Source organism: Scyliorhinus canicula, chromosome 7 (assembly GCF_902713615.1).
Source record: "Scyliorhinus canicula chromosome 7, sScyCan1.1, whole genome shotgun sequence".
Taxonomy (NCBI): domain Eukaryota; kingdom Metazoa; phylum Chordata; class Chondrichthyes; order Carcharhiniformes; family Scyliorhinidae; genus Scyliorhinus; species Scyliorhinus canicula.
In genome coordinates, this window is record NC_052152.1 from 192,401,372 (window position 1) to 192,426,269 (window position 24,898).

General features: G+C 47.3%; 1 long non-coding RNA gene across 1 annotated transcript; it reads right to left on the bottom strand.

Moving 5' to 3' along the window:
* Window positions 1–631: 631 nt before the first annotated feature.
* LOC119968678 lies at window positions 632–24,489 on the bottom strand. The gene is made up of 2 exons (XR_005461176.1): window positions 24,301–24,489; window positions 632–784 (listed from the first exon to the last, which is right to left on the bottom strand). It is a non-coding gene; the product is annotated as an uncharacterized LOC119968678 (long non-coding RNA).
* Window positions 24,490–24,898: the final 409 nt, after the last annotated feature.

The window sequence follows — 24,898 nt, forward strand, 5'->3', positions numbered from 1 at the left end:
CAGTGCTGGTAGGGAAGGAGCTCCAGGAATTTGCCACAGCGACGGTGAAAGAACAGCGATATAGCTCAAAGTCAGGATGGTGTGTGACTTGGAGAGTAATTTGCAGGTGATAGTGTTCCCTGCAGCTACTGCTCTTGACCTTCGAGGTGGTAGAGGTCACCGCTGTCGAAGAAGCTTGGTGAGTTGCTGCAGTGAATCTCATATATGCTGGACACTGCTGCCACTGTGCACCAGTGGTGGAAGTGCATGGATGTTTAAGGTGGTGGATGGGGTGCCAATCAAGCGGGCAACTTTGCCCTGGATGGTGCTGAGCTTCTTGAGTGTTGTTGTACTTGTCCAGTCAATGCTGCCAGCGTTCACTGCCATTTATTGTGACAAATGGAGTACCTCTTGGCCACTGAGGTGCTTGTACATGCACAGCTTCTAAGGCTGACTTTATAGATAATCTCCAGAAGAGAGACTTCTGCACTAACTTTATAAATAACAAATTTCTTTTAAAAGCTAATTCTGCTACAATAGTGAATCCAAACGTAACTCTCATCCCACCATGCCTTAATGATGATGAAGATATTGGGAAGCAGTGACACAGTGGCTTGATATTTTAAAAGGATAGGCTTTAAGACCACAAAGGTATCAACAAACAAGAGCTTTATTGGAAAGGTGACTTCTCTACAGGCTGCTGTTAGCCCACCCAAACTGCCGATGACATCATCAATACATCATGTGATTGGACTCTTCCAAGTGATCTTGCCCCAAATAGGAACAACATGAATACACAACATTCCTGCAATGAAACACAATATAACATTAACAATCAAAGTTTACAATATGAACAATTAACAAACACAGCAATCAATAAGCTAGACGTTTTGGAGGATGTCAATTCCTGTGTGGTGGTCAATGAAAAGACTTCATTGGCTGTAAAGCACTTTGCACTGTACAATGGTCAAGAAAGATGCCATAGAAATGGAACTTTTTCTTTTGTAATCCAAGCTTTGAATTTAGAGATTCAAAAGATTGAGTTGTGGACTGGATTAGAATTGTAAATGGCACTGTGATCCCATCAGTGTGCATTGAGTATCTTTATGATTACCTCGTGATATACTCAAATTGAAATAAAGGCTGCTCTTTGGATGTCATAGATATTTATAAAACAGGTTGCAGAAGCGCATTATTACATGCCCCTGTGTACAGTATCACATTAGGTAAATGACTGACATGTGCTGTATACTCTTTGACGAGAATTTAATGCCACAACAGCTCAAATTTGCATTTATATAAACCTTTAACACCATAAAACACCCCAAAGTGTTAATCAAACAACAATTGACACGGTCATAGAAGGGGGCACTAGGATAGATAGCCAAACGTTCAGTAGGTTTTAAGGAATGTCTCAAAGAAGGAAAGAAAGGTGAAGAGGTGGAGAATGATTTATGGACCTAGTGGCCAAGAAGGCTAAAGGCACAGCCAGTTAAGGTGGGTTGAAGGAAGTGCGCGATGTCCAGGAGGCTGTGTTTGGAAGGGGTTGAACATGAGGATTGGCATTTTACATTGGAGGTTTTGATGGACAGGGAGCTAATGGCCGTCACCATGAATACTCTGCATATGAGTTACAGACAATTAAAAAGATATTAATTTTCATATAACAGACACTTTAGCATAGTGACTGCATCGTTATTTTTTTTTATATAATGTGATTCCAATACTTTGCAAAGGTAGCTGCAGGCGAAACATTTCAATGCAGACCCCATATATGAAATGAGATGTATTTACTGTTGTTTCTGAAATTAATGGTGCATTTTTAGTTGTGCACTTTAATTTAATGATGCAATTCATCCAATAAAGACACCATTACAGAGAATATGTACAGACACAATGATGCTACCTCCGTTCTGGATAATGCTCCTGATGTTAGAGGCTCTTTATTTTATCCCAAGTGCTTGTGTGTTTGTTAAATGAAGGTTAAAAAAATGCATTTTACAAACAAATCATTCATAAGTACAATCGCTAGCTGCTGTACAATAAGGCTTGGTGTCCTATTTAATCAATAATTTTGATTCTTTAGTTTTATTCCTTTGGTTCCTTACATTAGATATAAAAACATTTTAGTTTGAATTCTCCTTTTCTTTCTGATATCCTGATTTTTCATTTCCCTTTTTGTCATCTTGTCTTGTTTAACGTCTCCTAACCTTTCTGTCTCCTTACTACCTAATACACCCCGACTTAGCGTTACCTTGCATAGAATCACAGATATTTACAATGCGGCTGAAACAATTCAAAACTAATCGCATTTCTCTTTGTCTTCCATTGCTTCAAATATTCTTTATTCTTTTGCTGTTCCCCTGGGCAGCACGGCAGCACACATGGTTAGCACTGTGGCTTCACAGTGCCAGGGTTCCCAGGTTCGATTCCCTGCTGGGTCACTGTCTGTGTGGAGTCTGCACGTTCTCCCCGTGTCTGCGTGGGTTTCCTCCGGGTGCTCCGGTTTCCTCCCACAGTCCAAAGATCTGCAGGTTAGGTGGATAGGTCATGCTAAATTGCCATTAGTGTTGTGGTAGTATGACTAGGGGTATTACGGTACCTGGAAGTGTGAGCTGCCATTGGTGCAGAGGACTCGCTGCCCATTGGCCCAGGTATGTCATGTGCCTCTCAGCCGATTGGCTGAGAGGTAGGTAGCTCCGCCTGCGAGGCGGGGTATAAGAACCCGTGTTCCCCTGCAGTCTGCCATTCTCCTGTACGTCTGCTGCCGGGTCCACTTCTTGTGTATTAAAGCCTATTGTTCGGACTTTATCTACGTTTCGTGTCCATTGATTGTGCATCAAGTGTCCGAATAGGTTAGGCGGGGTTACGGGGATAGGGCTGAAGTAAGAGCTTAAGTGGGTCGGTGCAGACTTGATGGGCTGAATGACCTCCTTCTGCACTATATGTTCTATGTTCGTTCCACTATAACAGATACTTCTTTCTCAGAGCCAGAGTCAGTGCAGCTTCCTCAAGTTCACCAGGTGTATTCTCCAGGCTGGATGGAGCTATGTTGGAATATGGAATGATAGAATTATACAGGGGAGGAGGAGGCCAAACATTTCACCTTGCTTGCCTAGCTCTCTCTGAAAGATTAGTCCCACTCCTGCACTCAACGTAGCTCTGCAATGATTTTCTTTTACAAGTATAACAGCAACAATAGTTTGCATTCATATAGCTCCTTTAATGTGTAAAACATTAGGCAGCAGGGTAGCATGGTGGTTAGCATAAATGCTTCACAGCTCCAGGGTCCCAGGTTCGATTCCCGGCTGGGTCACTGTCTGTGTGGAGTCTGCACGTCCTCCCCCTGTGTGCGTGGGTTTCCTCCGGGTGCTCCGGTTTCCTACCACAGTCCAAAGATGTGCAGTTTAGGTGGATTGGCCATGCTAAATTGCCCGTAGTGTCCTAATAAAAGTAAGGTTAAGGGGGGGGTTGTTGGGTTACAGGTATAGGGTGGATACGTGGGTTTGAGTAGGGTGATCATGGCTCGGCACAACATTGAGGGCCGAAGGGCCTGTTCTGTGCTGTACTGTTCTATGTTCTATCCCAAGACACTTCACAGGAGCGTGGTGAACAAAATTTCATTTCAGCTGACCAAAAGCTTGGTCAAAGCCATAGGCGCGAAGGAGTGTCTTAAACGGGGTAGGAGAGACGCAGAAGATGGAGGAGGGAATTCCTGAGCTACGCGCTCAGTGCTAGAGGAATGGCCGCCAACGATGGGATGAATTTGAATTCAATAAACATCTGGAATTAAAAGCCTAATGAAACGATTGTTGCAAAGGAAAAAGTCTGCTTCACTGGTTAGGGAAGGAAATCTGCTGTCCTTACCTGGGTCTGGCCGACATGTGACTCCAGACCCACAGCAATGTGATTGACTCTTAATGGACGGGTGAGGCACTCAGCTGAAAAGAAACAAGTACTGGCCTCGCAATGACGGCCACATCCCATGAAAGATTTAAAAAATAATATTTTTTTAAAAATATGAGGACCCAGGAGGCTGAATAGTTGAGTGAACAAAGGTTTATTTAAGGTGAAAGGAAACAGCTGCTACAGCGGAACACACGCACACTATACCCCCCAATTGGACTACCGGGCCGGCTAATTACGCACCCCAACAGAGTGGGTCTCTGCCCACTAGCGGGGAAGCTCGTATTCCGTGAGTCGCATGGAGGGGATCGAGTAAGGCATCGCCGTGGACCCCGTGAGGGTTGTTACAGAAAACACAAGCGAGGATTTAAAAATAGAGGTGTTGCTCAACCGGGAGCCTACATAAGTCAGCGAGCCAAGGAGTAAACATAACTTGGTGAGACTTGGGACTTGGCTGGCAGGGTTTCGGTAAGTTAGAATTGGATCAGATACCACTATCCTTTCAGGCTGTGCACTCCAGACAATAACGTGAAAACGCACCGAGGCAGGTTCATAATTCAACGTGAAAATGTAAAAAAAAATGTGATGCAAAAGCCATGACCAAACGTTGCGACAAGAAGTCATGCTTTTTGTAGATGGAAACTTGCGTGGCCAGAAAATGTTTCGAACAACGTCAGAAAGGGTGTTGACGTCAGATCTCATAACTAAGGGGTCACATTTCAAAGACAAAAAGAGTTTTTTTTAAAAACGAGAGGTGGTCACTTCCTTCTGGCTTTCGCCTCAGCAAGCAGCCAGGGGTTTAAAAGCAGCTGCGAGTTACAGAGAAACAATTATCCTCTGACCTCAGTATATGCTTAGCCAGTAACCTAAGCAGGTGCCTATTTACAGCAATTAGAAAAAGGCCAGGCGAGATCACGCACAACTTCACCTGAGAAGACAAATAATACTTTGTGCCATATATTGTATAGTACTCCTGCCCTAATAAAGCGTATTATACCACTGCCAACCAGCAATGCCTATCCGGTGCTAAATATCTATCTGTCCCTTACTTCCATTGCGAGTGGAGCTTTGGAAAAAGGAATGCAAAGTGCTGCGGAAAGTCAGTTTCTTACAGAATTGATCGTACTATTCTGTTGCGGAAGCTGTTTTCTTCTAACAGACTGGCTTTCTATTGTAATACATTGAATGTCTCTTTCAGTTTTGGAAATTAACTCAATTTACCCTTCAAACTGCTCACATTTATTCTGGTAGCAGTTTCTTTGTGGATGATGTGTGTATAAACAGGAAGAGACAGCGTGCTTGATGTATTTCATTAGAGTTTGAGACTCTTGATGGCAATGAATTAGCGTGCACAGATTTGTCAGGACCATCTCCTTTGTCCAAAAGTTGCCAATGCCAATGCTGATTTAAAACGCACCAGGACCCCAGTCAATGCCTAAGAAAGAAACAGTAGGATTTGCCAAACCCTGTTTCGTTGGCCTCTACCATTTCAGTAGCATGCTTGCGTAGCTCTGAGTCACAAGGTTCTCTCCAGAACAGGTGGTCAAAAGTCAAGGCTGACCACCAGCCCCCCCATGTCCCCACCCCACCTCACCCCATCCATGCAGTACTGAGGGCAGCACGGTAACACAGTGGTTAGCACAGTTGCTTCACAGCTTCAGGGTCCCAGGTTCGATTCCCGGCTTGGGACACTGTCTGTGCGGAGTCTGCACGTTCTCCCCGTGTCTGCGTGGGTTTCCTCCGGGTGCTCCGGTTTCCTCCCACAGTCCAAAGATGTGCAGGTTAGGTGGATTGGCCATGATAAATTGCCCTTTGTGTCTAAAAAAGTTAGGTGGGGTTATTGGGTTACAGGGATAGGGTGGAGGTGTGGGCTTAGGTAGGGTGCTCTTTCAAGAGCCGGTGCAGACTCAATGGGCTGAATGATCTCCTTCTGCACTGTAAATTCTATGAAGATGTACTGCACTATTGGAGGTGCTGCCTTTTGGTTGAGACATTCAACTAAGGCCATGTCTGCCCTCTCAGGTGAGAATAAAAATCCCATGGGACTATTTGGAAGAAGAGCAGGGGAGTTATAGTTGGTGACCTGGCCAATATTTACCTCTCAATTAACATCTGTAAAGCAAATTATCCGGCCATTGCCCTGCGCAGATTGGTTGCCTTGTTCCCTACATTATGACTGTGGCTATACTGCAAAAGTGCTTTGAGAAGCAGGATAGTTATGATGAAAAGTTTTGGTCCAGCTTTCCCTCTTTGTGCTGATTCTGCCTGAGCTGCTTCCACTGAGCCTAAGTTTATTAGTTATCTTCGTTTTGACATTTTGTCCTTTGCAGCTTTATCCCCCCGCACCCCCCCCCCCCCCCCCCACCCCCCCCCCCCCCCCCCCCCCCCCCCCCCCCTCCTATTCATTAAACCTCGGACTCAGTCAGACCAGTGCAGTTATATGGATGCCCGTAGTTCTCTGGTACTTCCGTCAAGTGACCATAGATCACTGCCATTGAGTGATGTGGTCTTGGGGAATGTCTGATCTGTCCTCAAATCTATGCCCCTATCGACCCTCTGAAATGGAGGTTAAAGACTAATGGCACTATTCAAAGAAGAATAAGAGAGCTTCTCAGTGACCAATACTTATCCTTCAAAAAACCATGAAAACAGATTGTCCCTCCATTATCTCATTGCCATTTGGGGAAGTTCGCTTCGTGCAAATTCGATGCCCTGTTACCTACAGAATGAATGAAAATCGCTTATTGTCACAAGTAGACTTCAATGAAGTTACTGTGAAAAGCCCCTAGTCGCCACATTCCGGCGCCTGTTCGGGGAGGCTGGTACGGGAATTGAACCGTGCTGCTGGCCTGCTTTGGTCTGCTTTAAAAACCAGCTGTTTAGCCCAGTGTGCTAAAGCAGCCCCTTAATGTGACAGTGACTACGTTTCAAAGCATGCTATTGCTGTGAAGTGTCTTGGGTCAACCCTGTGTCAGGAAAGGTAGTTGATCTGCCACTATCTCAAGGGCATAGCCAGGATTTTTAAAGACTATTTTCTTCCCTCCTCCATTGAAAGCAAATCCTAATGCTGGGATATGGCTCATTGCCTCTGGTACCTCACATAAGTGGCCATTCTGCATCTGCACAGTCGAGGCCTCGTCCTCCATTCACATGCGAGGACTTTTTGAGTGCGGGTCCGTCAGAGCAGGAACTTTGTCTGCTCACTGAGGTTGTATATAATTCCCTAAATCAGCACGGACCAGGAATTGATCCTGCCTCATAATGAGTTCACCTGACTGAGCCATCAGATACTTGTGATCCAAATATGGTCTCCTTCCAGATTCCCTGAATTCCTGCCAGATGCTGCACCCCTGGATCTAAACCATCGCTCCCCTATGACTTATTCCGCGCAGGCACTGCTAAATTATTCTACTGCCTTAACATATTTTAAAATTTTGATTCTCAGTTTTCAAAAATTCAGTCTATTAAACCCTAGGAAAGGAAGTGGAAACGTTGGCTAGAAATTACTCCAAGCATTCCGTGCATCCCACAGGCAAAGTCACATTCCCTCTTGGATTTTACCCATGGGATAAATATTAACACATGTTCAAACTTCCAGTCACTGAATATTTCTACCTGGCCGCGCCGTGCAGCCACCCAAGGTTTTTCTTCTAAATTAGTATTTTTAATTGTGCAAAAATGTAGGTGAATAATGGACATTTACTGAGGACATGTCTGCCAGTTTCTGCCTTACTCAGCTTGTGACTCTTTGGTTGTATTGTTTTTCTGCCTGCCAGTACATATCAGCTTTTATTCTGGTTTTGTTTCCGTTGGCGGGTGAAATCTAGATGGACGGGACAATACGGCTGTGCTTATCTCTTTGTTTTTACTTTAATACCGAGAGACTGGAGCCCCGGCATGGCTTGAAAAATGACCAGGAGGAGTTCACTTTGAAAAATTAAATTGGGTGTCTTTTGTCGAGGGAGAGATTGGGCAGCCACTGATCTCCCGAGACTCGCTGAAAGGGTCAGCGGATCGATCGATGGTGGGATCTATGATTTTATAAATTTGTTGAGATCGGGTTTCCTCATACACACATTCAGGTCGTTTAAAAAAAAATGAAGGAAGTAGTTAGAGCTTCTAATGTTCCGAATTGAATTCCTGATCGACTCTGAGTGTTTGGCAGGCTGCATGCTCAGCATTTATCCGCGCTGAAATGTACACTAAATGCTGGCACTCCAGCTATTTTTTTGCCTTAAATTAACAAGCGCCTCGAGCTGGTCCTCACATAATTGTTCCCATGTTCGGAATAACATGTTCCCCCCCCCCTCCCCGCTCGACTGACATGTTCATTTGATGATTCCATTCTCCACCTCGGCGTTCAGAAAAAAGAATTTGTGAGGGGGGAAGAAACAAACGAGTAAAAAAAATAAAGTTGGAAAAAGGGAGCAATGAAAGATGTCGCGAGCTAACTTGTTATTTTTGGCCAGATTAAAGGATGAATGTCCAATCTGAATATATGGAGCTTTCCTTATTAAATTAGAAGTAAATGGAAAATTCTCCCAAATTAATATAATTTTGCTTGGGAATTGAACTAGCGACCCGCGAGCTTGTTCATATTTGGGAGATGAGGGTCACGTTTCCAACAATGCCCCTTGGCTGTCCGCAATGGCACAAACTGCTTCCGCCAAAAGCAACCCACGCCCATTTTTGGGGAACTGTTTTGAATGAGACCAATTTTGATTTTAATAGGCAATCTCATGGACGATCTCAAATTGATTTGCTGACCTGCAAAAAAAAAGACTGACAGGAAAAGACTATTATTTAAATATTAAATAACGGCGTCTAAAATCACTTCAAGAGTTCTTTAATTGCATTTAATTTCTCTGCAGATTATTTCAATGTAGCTTGAGATCATTTGAAGCATTTTAATGTGAGATCGTTTAAAGATGGGCTGAGAATAGAATTAAATTATTTCGCCCATCAAGTTAGGGCTTACTTTATCTGTGGATAATTGGTCTGTCCTCGTTGCAGCCCATTCTAAAATATGTATTTCTACGGACAAAACTATTTACTGCAAAAGAATTTGAAAACCTGTGACTAAAACTGAGAGTATTCTGCTCTGGGCTGGATAGGTTCACAGGAGTAGTCACAGGTCCATAAATCCTACAACACAGAGGAGGCCATTTGACCATTGTGTCTGGGAAAGAGCTATCCAATTGATCCCACTCCCACTGATTGACCTTTCAGATTTCATAACTTTCCTCAGGATTTTTCATGGTGCTGAACTTCACAGAAATTTAAAATGGCATCTGGCGGCACAGCAGCACAGTGGTTAGCACTGTTGCTTCACAGCGCCAGGGTCCCGGGTTCAATTCCAGCCTCGGGTGACTGTCTGTGCAGAGTCTGCGCTTTCTCCCCGTGTCTGCGTGGGTTTCCTCCGGGCGCTCCAGTTTCCTCCCACAAGTCCTGAAGGACATGCTTGTTAGGTGAATTGGACATTCTGAATTCACCCTCCGTGTACCCAAACAGGTGCCAGAATGTGGTGACTAGGGGCTTTTCACAGTAACTTCATTGCAGTGTTAATGTAAGCTGACTTGTGACACTAACAAAGATTATTATTATTATACTTGAAAAGAAAAACGTTACTGAGCTATGGATAAAGAACAAGGGGTGAGATTGGAAAGCTCGGTGAAAGAGTCAGAATGGGCACATTGGGCAAAATACCTCCTCCGGTGCTGTAATGTGGGAACTGTAATGTGCTCACTTGGCCACTGAGGCCAGCAACACGGGTTCAATTCCCATACCAGCTGAGGTTATTCATGAAGGAGCTCCTCGCCTGAGATGTGGTGATCCTCAGGTTAAACCACCACCAGTCAGCTCTCCCCCTCAAAGGGGAAAGCAGCCTGTGGCCATCTGAGGCTACCTTTTACTGTTGGAACTGTACAAACATTGGGGAACTGGACAAACTTGTAAATTAAGCATAAGTATAAATGGGAGAACTGTATGGACCCTTCACGTTGGGGGATGATAGAAATGGTGCTTGCATCATCGTTTGAAGTCCTTGTTGCTGGGCCTCAGCCATTTCAATATGAGCAGTGATTTGCGAGTGCAGAATCAAGGGTTCAGGGAGTAGATGGGAGTGGGAGAGGTGAAAGGATCTTAAATTCTGGCAGTTCCCATGCAGACCTGAGATAGAAGTTGGGAGTTAAAGGGTGGTATGGAGGCCTGGTGGAACTCTGGTTGTCTGGCTGGAACTGAGCTGGAAGTTTTTTTGTGGAGTCAGGACCTGGTCATGCTTCCTAACAGCCAGCACGTGGTGCATGTTGCACCCATTGGGACCTCAAAAGCGCACCATGATGTGACAGCCTGTGTGAGGCCCCAGTTTGCACACTGGAGCCCACCTGAAACAGAAGGCTGCTTGGTCCACCTTGGATGAATGCCCTGAAGCAAAGGAGTGGGAAGAGGGAGGTAAGAACGGTCCATTTTCACAGTGGGAATGCCCTCAAACCTGTGGGCCTGTGTGCAGGGAGATGGGCAAATGTGCAGACATAACAATACAGAACAAAGAGCCTTTTTTAGCTTCTTGACACAAAATGGTAAACGCCGGAGGGTGGTAAATCATTACTGAATGTATCCACATGCATTGACCATAACACATTGTCACACCTACCTGAAATTAGTATAATATTTTGCAATATATTCTGGCTGTAACATAATCATACGCATTTTCTCATTGTGTGTAACACATTCCACAAATTCTTTTTGAGTTTTTCCATGCATTCCAAAGGACTATTATAGCTCCTGATATACACTCCCATTGTTCACTGACAATAACACAACTGTACACAATCCCATCCACCATCATGGAGAGGCAGGAACAATGCATCTTACTTCAAGCAGGTTAAGATTCTCATATAAAGGGAGGCATGTGGCACAGTGGTTAGCACTGGGATAGCGGCGCTGAGGACCCGCGTTCGAATCAGGGCCCTGGGTCACTGCCTGTGTGGAGTTTGCACATTCTCCCCATGTCTGCGTGGGTTTCACCCCCACAATCCAAATATGTGCTGGTTAGGTGGATTGGCCACGCTAAATTGCCCCTTAATTGGAAAAAAATTAATTGGCTACTCTAAATGTATATTAAAAAAAAGATTCTCATGTGTACTTCTGGTCACATTGCTTTTAAAGGGTGGGGAAAATATTGATGCCCCAGATTTATGACCCACGAAATGAATGAATTTATGGACCAAAAATAAAGAAGATATATAAATTGCAACTTCTCCAGAGGAAAAAAAATATTTCCAATGTACTAAAACATCACTGACTCTAATATGGGTTAATGTCTTGGATGAATTACAGAACCTCCCTCTCCACTCAATTTTCAATGCACAATCTGTCCTTGGCCCCGTGTTGATGTGTAAGTTATTAATCTCCTATTACAATTTGCAAAGAATGGTATCATGAAGCCGACACAAACTAACGAAATGTAAATTCAGGACTTTAATTTTTTAAAGTGCAAATAACCTTGTGCTGAATGTTATTTCCAGAAATTGGAAGAATGGGAGTTTGGATATATTACTGTTATTGATTGTCAAGAATGATGCCTGCAATATATTGGCTGGAAAGAAATATTTCATATCATGTACGTCTTACAATGAGGAAAACCTGAAGGTGAGATGAACAATTAGAAGAGGATGCAACATGAAGACAAAGGTGAAATGCAATTGAACAAATAGTTATATTTAATGTGTCCCACTCCATTAGGTATTGAGTGGAACTTGTCACTATTTGGGAAATATGAATCTATTAGATTTTGGACACATACATTTTGCAATTTACTTATCAATTCCTTTGCAAATGCATCTCATTTTGAAGCACGGATATAATTCTTTAAAGCAATTTAGACATTTCTAATGTCAGTAAATGTTTTGAAACAAAAACTGCTTTAATTCCAAGTCTGCCCATATATTAACATTTTTATTGTCAAATTTGTTTTCAAATGAATTGTCTTTTAGATGATGTCTCAGATTTTGCAAAGGAGCAAGGTTGACATTAAACTGGTGACATCAAGAGAAAGGTCAATTTAGCAATTAAATTGGAAGCATGATTAGCTTAGAAACATTTCAACATTGCCATTCAAAAATAAAGCTTAAGTTGCTTGTCAGAACTTAAAAAAAGTTTACTGTTAGTAATTTAGGATGGGGATTTACTTCAAAGCACTGAGTAAATACCTTTGAGTATTCAGTGCTTGACCTTAGTCAAGCATCGATCAATATTGTGTGTCAGAGTGAGTACATCATATTCGCATTTTCGAAGGGACTATTAATCTTGTTCAAATAAGACTAGAATTATGGCCTGAAGGCTCAGTTTTCAGGGCACCCTCATCATACTTCTGTGGCTGAATGTTCAAGCTACGGCACAAATTAACTTTCCAACCCGAATTTCATATGCATGATGACTTTATCGCTTCTTCAGTCAGTAGTTTCAACAATACCCCAAGGGGGCTTTCCAGTGTTTTTCAAGACTTATTAAATTCAACCGTTGAAAAGGGGAGTGGACCGACTATCCAAAGTGTGTGGCACATTCTTACTGAGGGATTCGTCCTCTGAACAGTGCAGGCAGATAAGTGCATTAAAGTGAGTTTGACTGCCGATTTACCTTGAGTGCTTGGAGTTTGTGATTATCAAAGAATGCATTGCAAGCAAATTGATCTTGTTTCTTTAATCCTATTATTATTTACATAGGGAGAGTCTCTATTTCACTCCATAGTGCCATACTGGTAAATGTCAGGTATCAATGAAATTCAACGCCTGCTTTTTTTTCCGTCGGAGGTACAGTTTTAGATTGTACTACCACGGACGACAGTCAAATGCAATAGGATTCTCCGACCCCCCCACCGGGTTGGCGAATTGCCGAGGGTCGGTGTGAATCCCAACTCCGCCGTCCTCCGAATTCTCCGGCTCCCCAAAAATCGCCCCGGCGTGAATCGCGCCGCCTGCCTCAGAGAATGGCGGGGAGCTGCGCGATGCAATGGGCCCCAGGGCCGCCCGAATTCTCCGGGGCGCGATGGGCCGAAGTCCCGTCCGTTTAATGGGGGTCCCGCCGGCGTAAATCAAGGTTAGTCCCTACGGGCGGGACCCAGCTCCGTGGCCGGCCTCCGGGATCCTCAGGGGGGGGTGGGGCGCGGGGCGATCTGGTCCCGGGGGGTGCCCCCACGGTGGCCTGGCCCGCTGTCGGGGCCCACTGATCCGCAGGCGGGCCTGTGCCGTGGGGGCACTCTATTCCTCCGCGCCATACTTGTACCGGTCTGCAATGGTCAACGTGGAGATGAACCCCCTGCGCATGTGCGGGGATGACGCCAGCAGACGCTGGCGCTCCTGCGCATGCGCCAATTCACGGCGGCCGGCGGAGGCCCTTTGGCGCCAGTTGGCATGGCACCAAGCCCCTTCCCGCCGGCCGGCGTGACGCAAACCACTCCGGCGCCGTCCTAGCCCCCAAAGGTGCGGAGGATTTCGCACCTTTGGGGCAGCTCAATGCCTGAGTGGTTCTCTTCATTGCCACTTATAAGTTATGTTCTGCCTTCAAAATGCAAACAACCTTGTTCCTCCCATCCTGCTGGTCTGCATTAGAAAGCTCCTGAAAGTCACACTACCCTATGAAAACGTGTAAAGATTCCAAGGCCAGCTCTGAATTAGCTACTTAATCGATTGGCCTGAGCATTGCTGCAGGTGAATTTATCAGCTCACTCTCCCTCTGCTATCCTCCAGACCTCACTTGGGCTGGGAATAGAGGCAGCGGACTGGCACACAGATCGTCGACACCATTGCTTTGGCCACTTGCCGCGCTCCAACTCGGTTTGGCCATCGACACGTGTGACCCTGATATTTGGAGCACATTTAGTCAATGCTAAATTCCAAGATAATTCCAAAGCGTGCTAAAAACAAGAGAGGATTATTGAAGTGACTTCTTTCTGTATCAGGTCCTTACTTCTGATGCTGAATGCTTGGAAATGGAGCACCAATGCCGACTTAGACTTTAGCTTTCAGAATTTTCTAAACAAGTAGTGATGAGACATCACACAAGGTGTCACCCTTTCTTGTGGAATAGAAGGGAGCGACTAACGGCCGTGTCGTGCCCGACCTGGTGGCGCAACGAGGCCGTTCAATCTTGCGAGATTCTCGACGCCCGAGATGTCTCATGAGATTCGCCTGCATTGGGTGAGATTCAGATCAGCATATTTAAATGCGCCATTAGATTAATTTAAATATGCTTGCACCGTATTCTCCAGGGCCCCAGGAACCAACGGCCTCCCCAGCGAGGCCTCGACAGGAAGCCATTTAGTACTAATAGTATTTGGGGGGTTTCGCAGGCTTTTGGAGACCCCTGTGTGGCAGGGGATAGGGCATGGTGGTCCGCTGGCTCTCCCTCCGGCACCTTGGCACTATGGGGCTTATACCTTGGCACTGCTACCCTGGCACTGCCATGGTGCCAGGGTGCCACTGCCAGGGTGCCACTGCCAGGGTTCTATGCTTGAGAGGGCCCAACCCATGAAAGGGGGGATAAAGGAGGATATGAAGGGTGCGGGTGTGAAGGGTGGGTATGAAGAAGCCTAATAAAGTTTGGGAAGATGAAGGGTGGGGGTCCTGAAAGGAGGAGCCCAAAAGGAGGAGGGGGTGGGGAGTCATGAAGAGGGAGGCCCCCTGTAGCAGGTAGTCCTCACTTGGGGGGGGGGGCCTCAAGATCATTTAGCGATCGGGCCACCCTTTCAAAATGGCGCCCCAATCTTTGAGGAGTCGACCTCAATAGCGAGTTCAACACCTTGTGTTGGAAACATTTCTGAGTGTGGGCTTGACCGGGAAGAAACTCCCCAAGGCCCCAAAAAAATTACTCAGAGCGTCATCAAACCAAATGGAACTGTGTCCCATAGCGAGTGCATTTAGCCACGTGCTTCCCGGTGCTGTGAGCGCCAAGAAACGCAACACTATCTAACATGCCTCTGGTTAGATGTGGGGCCTCGGTGGGGAACGTGCGGCCGAGGACACACTCAGCCCCGTTTCCTGCCTCGGTGGGGAACGTGTGGCCGAGGACACACTCAGCCCCGTTTCCTGCCTCGGTGGGGAACGTGTGGCCGAGGACACACTCAGTCCCGTTTCCTGCCTCGGTGGGGAACGTGTGGCCGAGGACACACTCAGCCCCATTTCCTGCCTCGGTGGGGAACGTGTGGCCGAGGACACACTCAGTCCCGTTTCCTGCCTCGGTGGGGAACGTGCGGCCGAGGACACACTCAGCCCCGTTTCCTGCCTCGGTGGGGAACGTGTGGCCGAGGACACACTCAGTCCCGTTTCCTGCACTGAGGAGCCCTGCTCGCCGAAACCTCTCAGAGCAGATGGCGTCCGGATCTCTCGAGCCCCTAACGTAACCACTAAGCATGATTATAGACCAGTAAGCCCGATGTCAGTAGTGGGGAAAATTCTAGAATCTATTTTCAAAGATTTTAGGACAGAGCACTTAGAAATTGGAGGGACCGTTGTGCCCTGTCCAGCTCATATCGGAAGGTATCTACCCCCTCCCCCAACAGCTCTGCCAATATCTTTGCAAAGTACTCAGTCGGCCTCGGGCACTCCACCCCCTCAGGCAGACCCACAATCCATAGGCTTTGCCACCTCGAATGTTCTCCAGGTCCTTCACCTTGGCTCTGAGCCCTTTGTTAGCCTCTGCCACCCACCGCAGCTCGTCACTCATCGCGGTCAACTGGTCACTGTGTTGCGACAGTGCCTCCTCCAGCCCCTTCGACCTCCCTCCTTGCTCCCGTACCTCGGTCGATGTCATCGACACTGCTGTCCTCACGGGGGGGGGGGGGGGGGGGGGGGGGGGGGGGGGGGGGGGAGAATCGCCTCCTCAACCACTCCTTCATCGCAGCCATTATCTCCCTCTGCAGCACCTCCATATGTTGGTGAACTGCCTCTCAAATTCTCCGGCCATCACTTCGGTCAGAGTTTCCACTGTGGGGGGGGGGCTCACCCAGCGATCCAGCCTCTGCCATATTTCCTCCTGCCGGACTCACCCTTTCATTCGACAGCGCACTTTCGCTTGCTCCCTTCTTTCCAGCACCTTTCTTCTGGGTCTTCGACATTCCCCACCTTCCTTATACCTTCCTGCACCAGCTCATTAAAAAATTCCCCTTGAAACCAGGCATTAAAGTCCAAAAACCAGAGTCTCGAGCAGGAGCCACCCAAAGTGTGACTTCCACCTACATGCCATCTCCGGAAGTCCTACGCTGAAGGTAAGCATGCAGGAGCAGCAGGCGGTAAAGAAGATAAATGGTGTGTTGGCCTTCATAGCGAGAGGATTCGAGTACAGGAGCAGTGATGTCTTGCTGCAATTATACAGGGCCTCGGTGAGGCCACACCTGGAATATTGTGTGAAGTTTTGGTCTCCTTATCTGAGGAAGGATGTTCTTGCTCTCGAGGGAGTGCTGCCATGAGGAGAGATTGAATCGGTTAGGATGTATTCGCTGGAGTTCAGAAGAATGAGGGGGGGGGGGATCTCATAGAAATCTATAAAATTCTAACAGGACTGGACAGGGTAGATGCAAGAAGTATGTTCCCCGATGGTGGGGGTGTCTAGAACCAGGGGTCACAGTCTGAGGATACGGGGTAGACCATTCAGGACCACTCCGAGAGTGATCAGCCTGTCGAATTTGTTACCACAGGAAGTAGTTGTGGCCAAAACATTGTGGGTGGGCTTCTCCGACCCGCCAGCCCCGTTTTTGGTGGGGCGTGCCACTGCCAGCAACGGGACTCTCCTTTCTGGCAGCCGGTCAATGGGGTTTCCCATTGTGGCCATCCCACGCCGTCGGAAATCCGTGGGCGTGGGTGCGCTGCTAGCCAAGCGGAGGATCCCGCTGACGGAGAATCCTGCAGTGTATGCTTTCAAGAAGCAGTTAGATGTAGCACTTAGAGTGAATGGGGTTAAAGGCTATGGGGAGAATGCAGGATTAGGCTATTGAGTTGGATAATCAGCCATGATCGTGATAAATGGAGGAGCAGGCGCGGAGGGCTGAATGGCCTCCTCCTGCTCCTATTTTCTCTGTTTCTATGACCCCTCCCAAACCCCCCTCAAGCCCCAACTCACTGTAAAGGGGTCTCCGGGCCCCCTGAAACCCCCACACCTGTGCAGAGCACCCACTCTCTGATCACCACCGCGCAACAAAATGCCAGTTGGGACCTTGGCAGTGCCAGGCTGGCACCTGGGTGACACTGCCAGGGTGCCAGACTGGCACTTCCAGAGTGCCAAGGGTGGAACCAGCAGTGGCAGGGTAGCACCCTGCCCAGAGGGCATGGCTCTGGGGGCCTCCAATCCCCTGGTAGACCCCTGTTTGTGGAGATCAGTACTGAACGGCGCTCGGCTGAGGTCTCCAAGGCAAATGGGATAGATCCCAATGCATTGGTTGCCTCATGAAGCTGCATATTGAAATGATACTATTTGTTCCACTTTAATATGCAGGTTTGCCAAAAATGATCCTTTGCCCACAACGGTCAGGCTTCACATTGCAACATCCTGTGTGATCATTTTAGATCTTGCAAAGGATGGCACCAAAGTGACACTGCCAGGGTGCAAGGCTAGCACTTCCAGGGTACCTAGGTGGCACCAGCAGTTCCAGGGCACCACCCTGCCCAAAAGGCATGCAGCTTGGGTCTCCAATCCCTGGGGAGACTCCCACAAGTGCCGTTCCATCAGACTCCCGTTTGTGGGGAACAGTGCTGAACGGCACTCGCCCGAGATCCCTGAGACGAAGGGGCTGAATCCCAAGCCTCAGGTAGCTCGGGAATCTGCACATTAGAGTCAGACTTACTGCCTCGCTCTAATATGCAGATTTGCCAAAACGTGATCCCGCCCATAGTGGGTGGGATTTACATTGCAATGCCTCACGAGATCGCGCTGACTCTTGCCAGGCGTTGCGAGGCGGGTAGATCAAGGTAGCGGGGTCTCCCAGCTTTCAACAGCTACGCTGTGCAGCAGCAAGTTGACTTTCCGACGCAGCATGGCCGGAGGATCATGCCGATAGAAATATTTTGTTGAATCACGTTCAAAGCATTGATCTAAGAGGGCCCAGAGACCTCCAACTTTGAACACATTGCATCCAATACAATAAACTGAGTGGCAAGGTGCATTGGGATCTTTATGTGCTGAACATGCTTGGGTAAAGCTTTGTGAAATGCTCAGGGTTGGACCCTATGCGCTCTCAAATGGAAAGGTGAGGTTGAGGCTTCTGCGGGCTGCCTGGATTCTTGAAAGACAAATTCATAAATCACACACAAACCTTTGAGAGTGTCAGGACAAATTGATAAGGACTGACAGAGCCCTGGGCTTTATACACCGAGGGATATAGAATATTAAAGCAAGGAAGTTATGCTAACCACTGCTTTCTCAATGGCAATTTAGGGATGGTTAATGAATGCCAGTCCTACCGGTGATTCTCACATCTCAAGAAAATATGATAAAAAGGCGTCAGACATTCCTGAATTACTTGTTTGGTGTCAACTGGAGTATTGTAAGCACCACATTTTAAACAGGATCTCAAGGCCTTAGCGATGGTGCAGAGGAAACGTCCTGGAATGAGGGACAAATGGAACGGAGAAGAATCTGGGATTATTCTCCTTAAAGCAGAGAAGGTTAAATGAAGAATTTATCAAAGTATAAAAAATTGTGATGGGTTTTGATGAAGTAAACAAGGAGAAATGACAGGAGGACCTGTCACCAGCGGATACAGATTTAAAATAATTAGTGAAGGAGCCAGAGGGGACATGAGGGGGGAGGGGGAATGCACTACCTGAATAGATGGGGGAAGGAAATTCACTAGTACCTTTCAAAAGTGGATAAGATAAATACTTGAAAAGGGGACAAAATGCAGGATTACGGGGTAAACGTTAGGAAAGGGGCTCTTTGGGATGGCTCATTCAAAGAGTCAGAATGTCGGGCCACCCAGCTTCCTTCAGCTCTGTATGGTTCGATGACATGTGTTATGGCAGAATCATGATTGTGATAAAGGTCTCCATTCAGCAACACTCTGAAACATAGCTGTAGGACAAGCCACAGCGTGTGGTGTCTGAAATTCCTACCTGCCCTATTCCAGCTGGGGTACTAACCGGTTCAAAGTTAACACTCTAATGCCTCGGCTAATATAGGGGAAGGAGATATTCATCCGCTACTGTGCCATGGTGTAATTTAAGGGTCATAGCTCTCAGTTCAAAGTACTCTGAATCAAAGTACGCAATTCGAAAAATTGCCATTACTCTCGGCTCCAAAAAAAATCAGATTAAAGTCATTGCTCTGGCTGATTCCTTTTCCAGTCTCACCCCGCATCTCATTTCTGCTGCAGAGTTTCCACTTTGCCAGAATGACACTTGCTATTTATAAATTTGCTTGCTGGCTGCAGCATTTTAGGCATGGGTTCTATCATAGAAAATGCTGCTTAAATGTTGTGACACTCCGAACCATCGATAAGCAGTGCAATGGTGGCATCATGTCACCAAGCACTCAATGATTTTCTTCAAAATATTGTGCTAAAGCAAATCCCTTGCGCATTTCTTTGAAGCATGCAATTTTTTTTTTCCTAAATTAAATTGAAGCTGCAATGGGGGAGAATCTGAAACCATCACGTAATTTTGGTCTATTTGAAGGCTGTGTCGCACAATAATATGTTCAATAGGATTACAGTTCTCCTAATACTGTAATGTTAGGCCATGTGGAATAAATCTTGGGATTGTCTGTGCTTAGCACTAAACCTGACTCTCAGCCCTAGGTTAATATGTTTAAACACTTTGTGGCAGACTAACATGAACAGTAAAATGACTCTAACATTGCCACCTGATGGTGTAGAATCACCATGTCATTATGTATTGATCTCCCTGTGTATGCTTGTTTTTAGGCTTTGTTCTAAAACATTTGGCTCCTTAGTTCATAGGACGCTGGAGTGGAAATAATAATCTTTATTGTCACAAGTAAGCTTACATTGCAATGAAGTTACTGTGAAAATCCCTGAGTCGCCACGCTCCGGCACGTGTTCGGGTACACTGAGGGAGAATTAAGAATGTCTAAATTACCTAACCTGCACGTCTTTCTGGACTTGTGGGAGGAAACCGGAGCACCCGGAGGAAACCCACGCAGACACAGGGAGAACGTGCAGACTCCGCACAGACAGTGACCCAAGCCGGGAATCGAACCTGGGACCCTGGGCGGGATTTTGTCACCCCAGGGCCGGACCGGAGAATCGGCGGGATGGGCGCGAATCGCGCCACGCCGCCCCGACGCCGGTCCGCCGATTCTCCGAAGAGCGGGGGGGGGGGGGGGGGGTTTCTGCCAGGGCTGGAGGGAATAGCAGGGGGTGACCAGGAGGTGAGCTGTGGGGTCGGGATGGACGGGCACGGAACACAATTGCCACAGCTGCGCACGCCGCTGACTGCCCACTTTGAACTTCGAGCCACAGGTCCTATGGGTGTCCCCCCCCCCCCCCGTCCCCAACCTCTTCCCAGGCATCCCCCTAGCTGCCCCCTGGCCCCAGCCGACCCATCAGCTGTATGGGCACAATCCAGCACAACCAGTGCCATCTTGTTGGCTGGGATGGTGTGTGTGGGGAGTGGGGATTCCGGCTTATCTGAGCGGAGCCTGCACGTTCTCCCTGTGTCTGCGTGCGTTTCCTCCGGGCACTCAGTTTCCTCCCACAGGTCCTGAAAGACATGCTGTTAGATGAATTGGACATTCTGAATTCTCCCCAGTGTACCCGAACAGGCGCCGGAGTGTGACGACTAGGGGATTTTCACAGCAACTTCATTGCAGTGTTAATGTGGGCCTACTTGGGACACTAATAAGGATTATTATTATTAAGTGTGTATGTGTGGCTGCAGCTTGTCAGCCTCCCGAGTGTCAATCATGGACCCGGCAAATCCCGCACCGTTTTCCAATGGAATCGATTGTTTTCCATGTGGCACCTGTGCTAGCCCCTTAACGGTAGCTGAATCGGTCCAGGTTCGGTGCCAGTTTTGCTTCGTGAAAGTCCACGAATCCTGCCCCGGCGCCAACATAGTCTCAGGAACAGAGAATCCAGACCCTTATTCTTGCAAAAATAGTTTTTTGGTATCTTTATTGGGATTAACATAGCATCTTCATTTGTTACTGTTGACATGGAGCCTCAGTATTGGTTCAGTTGCCTTAGCGACTGACAATTTTAATCTATTTGACAACACAATTGCGAGGTTGCTGAGTCAATGTGGGCGAAATTCTCCATTTGGGAAACAAAGGGGGGAATTCTCCGCCTCCCCAGCCCCGTGCATGCTGGGAATGGCAGCGGAATATCTGTTCCCGCAGCCGGCCAATGGGATTTCCTACTGTGGCCACCCCATGCCCCTGGGAGACACGCGGCTGGGGATGCGCTGCCGGTAGAACGGAGAATTCCGCCAGCAGGGAATTCACCCCAAAGTGTTGGTGCCGGGACTGAATTGAGTGCAGCTCGTGTTCTCATAGGGGGCACTATTTGGGGAGCAATGCTGATAGGCAAGCTCTCTGCTGGCGCAAATTTTGAGCGATTCTCGGCCCAGAGGGCATTCTAACAGCTGGGGCCAGAGTTTGCGCCAAAGCGTCTGGCAGCGGGAGCTGTCTTTAGGCGCCACACTTAGCACACACTCACTGCAGCACCAAGGAGGCTCAGAGAAAACCTGCCCCGAGGTCGGGAGTCCAAGGTGGATCCACAGCTCCATGCCAGTGAGGAGCATGGCCCCCCAGCGTGGGCCACAGACTCAAGCCTGTAAGTAGCACCAAAGGTTCATTTTGAAAGATAGACTGCAGCAATGGGGGTCTGAGCCAGGCTAACCGATCCCGAGGGTGACACCCGATGTCCACCGACTTGGCACCAAGTCATTGTCCGCTATGGCCCCTAGCCTGGACAGCCATCCCCCAACCCAGCCCGAACCGCCAAACCCCCAAGCAAGCCCGACAATTTTCAACTGTTTTACAGTGTTTTTTTAGCCTCCCACTCCATCCCCCGCAGCCATGGCACCGAGTCCACGCTTGTAAATATTTGTAACAATTCACGCCCGGGAGACATCTGCCTGAGAGGAGCGGAGCACCACGGTAAGGCGGAGCATCCTGTGTCCAACCCGCCAATCACATTTAAATGCATGTAAATGCCGGTTTTGCACACCGCCACTGGCACGGGGCACAAACATTCTTATCGCCACCAGGGAGGGCGGAGCATGGGGCCCCGAATTGGCACTGGGCACGGACCTCTATTTTGGCAGGACGCCCGATCGCGGTTTGCGTCTGTGGCATCGCGAGCCGAAGAATTCCGCCCAGTGTCACAACTTGTATCACTGTCTACGTGCTTCTTGGGCGCAGAATGCACATCATACCTCTCTTCACTTGGAGGGAACATTTACCCATTAACTTAGGTGGAAACAAAGTGGAACACTGCGCAATCTCATGGCGGGTTCGTTAGCTAAACTGCATTTCCAGCAGATTGAATGGAGAGTGTTATGAGTGCTCTTGAAAATGTGCGTGCTCCATATTGCCATCACTGCTGTCCTCTTTCGCCCATATTAAAAGCAGTGTAAATGGGAGCTGAACCTAGTCGGGTATTTACAAATCTGAATTCACCGTTGGAAATCCAAATTTGCATCTGTGATCATTGATCTGGTTTTGCTGTTGCTACCAGTTGAAAATGATCCTTAAATAGAGTAAGCACCAATTTCCATTACAAATTGAAATCAATTCATACAAATCAACCCGAAAGAAAGAAAAAGAAGACTTGTCTTTATATGACGCTTTTCACAACCGTGGGACATGGCTTTCGAAGTTTGGCTCATGGTATAATGTAGGAAACATGGCAGCCATTTTGCGCACAGCAAACTCTCACGGAAGTATTCCGATAGTGATTTTGATTGAGGGATACATGTTGGACAGAACACCGGGGATTGCTCCCCTGCTCTTCAAAATACTCTCATGGGATCTTTCATCTCCATCCCGGAGAGTAGATGTGCCCTCCCTCAGTTTATTGCCTGATTTGAAAGACTGGTAGAGCAGCACCTCCTCGGTACTGCACTGTTGTGTCAACCTTGGTTCTTGTACTTCAGCCCTGGGGTGGGCCAGAATGTGAGAAATTCCTGGACTGGGCCAACTGAGGAAGAGTTCAGCTTTTCAAATTGACTGCAGAGCTAATTCCTGAGACATGAGGCTTTATTTGTCCAGCCACCATTGCCTTGTCCTACACCAGCGTTATGGAAACAGCCTGGCCTGTTCCAGCACATGAACACACAGATGGCAGCAAGATGACAATAGGGTCCGACTATTTGAAAGAAGATGTATGGCTTTGCTCACACGGTTGCCTAATGAGCTGATCAGTGGTGAACACACAATGTGCAATTTGTGGTATTATAATACGTTTTTGCGCAGTCAGCACCACAAATAGCCCCTGATTTCTTCCATCCCTATCTTCCAGGGTTCAGCTCATTAAGGTCCATGTGGAGCAAAGTGTGCAAACCCTTTAGAAATATAGTCGCGTGTGATCATTGTTGGGACTTGGTGTTGCCGGGCATTGCTTGGTCGATTGTACTTTCTGTACATTGTAAAGGAGATGCTTGTGGCGACTAACTTTTCCCCCAATCACAATGCATGCAGTTTGACAGATTTGGACATGTTGTACAAACAAAAGATGTGAAACGAAGACCATTGTGACTCATTCGTCACTTGTGAGTTACAGAGATGGCCCAGCCACTGAGCAGTGGCTCTTGCACGCACCCTGCTCCTTCTGTGTGTCACACTCTGTGGATCACGGCCTGCAGAATACAATCTCCTGAGAAACCCGCGCGGGTTGGCAATACTCAAGGGACGATTCTAATATTCTGAGCTAGTCCTGGTGCAGGTTCAGGCACAGCCATTGATTTATTTTTCCCTGTACGCGTTCTGGATAGATTTGGAGGTTTTGTTTTCGAGGAAGAGCTAAAGCTGTTATGCTGATGCAAAGCTTTGAACCGGTATTCTGGTGGGACAGTACGGTTTGATTATAATTCTGTTACCCTGCATAAATAACCCAACTGGAATAACATTATAGGCGTTTCACAACACAATCTGCAACTGACAAGCTTGCCTTGAGCTTGCCGGGTGATGGTATGGGTGTTGAAACAGCATTGAAAGGTTGCCATATGGAGATAGTTTTATCATGTCATTACAGTAGCTTACAGCCAGCCCTGTTTTCATAGCTCCCCCCTTACAAGTTCCCAGCGATAGCAGCGTGCTTAGTTTCATTATGCCTTAATAAGTGGATTTTAAACCACAGACTGAGCAATTCAGCTGCCTCCATATAAACGCAATGACAGGCTTCATTAGTACTATGAAAGCTGAGAAAACCCTTGAGCATTTCCTTAATCTGATGCTGACTCTCACCTATCGGCTCCTAAATGATGAAGTTAGTCCCGACCTGCTGTTCCATAATTTGCAGTTGTGAGATATTCATCTCACCGGGGAATAGTGCCATTTGAAGTCGAACGTCACTTGAAGTAGCAAGTGGCTTTTCTCAGCGTAACCGCGGAGCACTGGAATCAAAGGGTTTTAAGCGCGGCGACACATCAACACAAAGGGCGGTGAGGGGGGTGGAGGGCTGGAGCAGATTGCGGATGGACGGCTGATTACCCCTCTGTGGACACCGCAGTCATCTCATTTATCGACCTGCTTCACGAAAAAGGAGAGGGGGGGGGGGGGGGAAAGAAAAAAGAACTTTGCAAACTCTAAAATGTTCCCTAACACACCTGCCACTTGCCTGCTGACAAGTAGTTTTTCACACAAAACCAACCAGCGTGCTCTAGAGACTGTGCAAGTCATGCCAGTGACTAGCAGGTAGGAGCACACATGAGTTTCTGACTGTACAATGATTGATGGTGCTTATTTGCAGTTGAATGTGTTAGTCGTATTGAGGTGCTTTTTTTTTTATATATAAACTTCAAGCCTCTCATAGTTTGGGCTGCGAGGTATGATTAATTCTGTG